This window comes from Teleopsis dalmanni, unplaced genomic scaffold (genome assembly GCF_002237135.1).
Source record: "Teleopsis dalmanni isolate 2A unplaced genomic scaffold, ASM223713v2 unscaffolded_contig_2805, whole genome shotgun sequence".
NCBI lineage: Eukaryota > Metazoa > Arthropoda > Insecta > Diptera > Diopsidae > Teleopsis > Teleopsis dalmanni.
In genome coordinates, this window is record NW_024034187.1 from 1 (window position 1) to 3,829 (window position 3,829).

The 3,829-nt window shown below is 28.7% G+C and overlaps 1 non-coding gene across 1 annotated transcript; it reads left to right on the plus strand.

Moving 5' to 3' along the window:
- Window positions 1–2,917: 2,917 nt before the first annotated feature.
- On the plus strand, window positions 2,918–2,999 carry Trnal-aag. Its single transcript has one exon. It is a non-coding gene; the product is annotated as a tRNA-Leu (tRNA).
- Window positions 3,000–3,829: the final 830 nt, after the last annotated feature.

Sequence of the window (3,829 nt, forward strand, 5' to 3'; positions counted from 1 at the left end):
GTCAATTTTAAGCACTTTTTGGTTTAAATGCAATTCGTAATTTTATACAATTATAACGACTTTGAGCGCGAAACGAACTATCAACATTTACTTTCTCATATAAAAATAGGCATAATTAAAGTCGTACTTTCGTTGAAAGTTACCTAATTTAACAAAATTCCTTGAATACAGTGCTGAAAATAATGATAAATTGATAAGTTAGTGCGACAAAAATATCGAAATGGCATGTCGTGATATTTGTGTACAAAGTAAAAAAGTAAACTTGGTCTATAACGAAGAATATATAGATACAGAGTCAACACGCAAACAAATGAAAAGATAATAAAAACAACAAATGTTGAAATGAAATGTTCCGGTACTGACTTAAGCAAAGTTCGATAGCTAAAGTTCTACATGACGGACTTTATGATATAATAAACTTAAAAGGTAATTTTTTTCCCAGGATAGGTAAACATATCTATACAAAAATATCCATACTTGTTTCTAAAAAGCATGAGGTCTGAACATTTTTATTGAGCAACACTGTCTATTGCAATTTCACATTGCATCACATGGTTCTTTTAAATGTGAAGTTAATGAATTGTTAAATTTACATTACTTAAAATAAAATGTGTAATCTATATAATTACTTTTATCTGTGATAAGAAAAAAAAAATTTTTTTGAAATTTAAAAATATTTTTAATACAAAATATAAAGTCTTTTTTACCATAAATTTATGATTAATCATTTGAGCTCACATAAATATAACATTTTATTACGAATAATTTTCATGCCTTTAATTTGGTTACTTTGGATGATTTTTTGCAGCACTAAAAACACTCTTTGCACCTGCATCAACGCATCGTAACATTAGTTTTTCTAGTTGCTGCATTTCGCCGCCTTTACCACAAACAAATACGATTAAATGTGTGGAAAATTTCGCATTTGTTACACTCAAAGGATAAGATGCATATGTGCGTCCGGATAAGCTACTCAAAAGCCAGAAAAGAATCTGACAGATACTCAACTCAGTTCACATATCCGTAGGCAGAGTGTGTGTCATATTAGTTGCCACTGTGGCAACAAAACCATAGCAAAGGTGCAAAATGCTCCTAAAAAGGAAAAATAAGTAATATGAGAAACTGAAGGAGTTCTGAATTTTAATTTCCATGCATCCCTTTGCGTTTTGTATGCAAAATATTGTGGCTTTTTTGGAGAAATACAAATGCAAAATAAAGAATAAAGGAATCGGACATGAATGGAATATATTGTAATTTAATTTTGTGGTTAATAAATATTTATTCAAAGTTCATATTATATGCTTATGATATATATATGCAAAATTATTTTAGGACGATATGAAAAATTCGGATATCGGAATATCTATTTTAATTTTCTTGAAAGCTTTTGGCGTATAAAATATTTTGAATATTAAATATTTGGGAAAAATTGATCAAGGAGATTTAGAATATATTTACCATAAAAAGTAGAATATAAAAAATAGTATAAAATTCATTATACTATTTGTGTAATACTTTTCAAGTTATAATAAATAGCATTTAAAAAAAATTTTTGCAAAAGAGAAAATAAGATTGGAAAAAGTTTAATAATGATTGATTAGATTTTAGAATATAAATTTATATCCTTTATTATAAATTAAAGTAGTTTATTTTGTTTTCTTTTCTCATGCCATGATTCAGTGCTGGCATTCGTGATAAATTCAAATTTTGTAAATATTGAAAACAAATCAAGGATGTGGAATCTTCAAAAGCTCCTGATAGCCCGCGCTTCTAGATGGTACGATTCGCAACCAAGGCTTACTCTTTGACTTGATATGTGTGCCTACGCACTAAGCCTCATTCTAACATCCTGCCTCTTCTAACCATAGATCCCACACATACAACTGAACTAAACGTATATCTTTTTAGACTATGATAATTGTCGACATATTTTTTGTTGTCGCAAAAGAAGTTATTTTGAGAGCTTTAGGATTTTGATATTGGCTTAAGTCCTCTTGAGTAGTTTTTGTGCAATATTTCTAGCTATTGTTGCAACTATAGCTTATTTATAACGGAGACTCTTGTACGGTTTTCTTATAAGGGCTAAAAAGTTTATTTTTTCATGAGACTTTTTCAGCTTCGGTCCAATTTACATTTGGTAGTCCAGGATTGAAGAGATTTTATGGTTATCTAGTTGTATTATTTTAGTGTTCAAATATGCTCAAATTCTTTTTAAGTTTTACTTCGAATATGTTAGACTTAAAATTTCTTTAACTTTTTTGCAGTCCAGCTGTTATATACTCCATATTATATAGATAATAATAGTACAGCTATATTTGGGTTGCCAATTAATCATTTATATTATAGAATATATTAATAGATAAAGTAGTTTGATATATACCATAAAGTATTGCTAATATTTGTATGTTTTATATGTTGGCCCCTTTGCAATATTTCTATACTGGCTGTATTTAGAGTTCTTCAAAATTAAACAGTGTACTTCTTGACCGGGTTTGTACTATATAGCGTAATTTTATATACAAAAATAATATATAAGTATTATTATACCCGAACTTATTAAAAAAATTAACTTTAAATTAGAAATATTTGTTTTATACATACTAAAACTACTATTACATACATTTAAAATAATTTGAAGAATATAATTAAGTCAAATCGCAATGATAATGAACTATTATCACGTAGTGTTATGCTAATATCAACAAATTAAGTTCACACCCGCCTACTCACTTAATCGATACTCTCAACATGGGTGTGTGTATTCTTAAAGAAATTCTTATAAAGAATTCAGATTTTTCTTAGAAATAAAACTATTTAATGCATTTTGTAAGTAAAAATATAATACAAGAATAAAAATAGATCAGTTAAGCGTAGAACAGATATAAAAAAATTGTCTCACTAAAAATGCCACGTAAGCGGTAGCGTGGCCGAGCGGTCTAAGGCGCTGGTTTAAGGCACCAGTCTCTTCGGGGGCGTGGGTTCGAATCCCACCGCTGCCAAATAATATTTTTGTGCATATTTTGCATAAAATCTTACCAGTTCTTATATTTTCGCAAAGAAACGTAAAGCAGCGATGTGGCAGCAGGTGAAATTAACCAATATCAGAGGCGATACCATTACAGAACTACAAACTGTTATTACTCCTGCGGTGCATTCCAGCACATTACAAACATGTAGCTATGATTTGTATGTGCTCTCGACACATGGAATACATGGCCTTCCTGTAACCACTCTAGTTTGTTATATGTTTCCTTAAATTTTTATTGCATTTTTGTGCCTCCGTATGAGATTTATGTGATCCTTGAATTTATGGCAAATTTGCTATAAAAATTTCAACTCACGAGCGCAATTGTGTGAAATTATAAAATTTTCTGAAGATAAATTGTTGTTGAAATTTTCTTACCAAAGTTATAAAAACTAAAAATTATAATAAAAAAATATATTCAACCAAAATAACATAATATTTCTCTATGCCGCATTATGTGGGCGGTTTAAGCATTTATTCGCTAGTATGTATATGCAAAAAATTGTATATTTTTCTTAAGATAATACAACTTTAATATTACTTCATTCTTTTTATTTCTATATTATTTCTGCAAGTCTAGCAAATTTGAAAACAAACTGAAATTTCAAACAGATTTCACAAAGTGGATTCGAAAAAAGGGTCAATAAAACCCTTAAAGAATAACTACATTTAAGCAATGAAATAGTAAATGAAATATTTTATGCCTAAGTGGCAAGTTATTTATTCTGGAAAAGTAAAGTAATTCAAAATGAAATCATTTTTAATTACATAAATTAAGTGAGTTATGAACTAACCATACAGCTT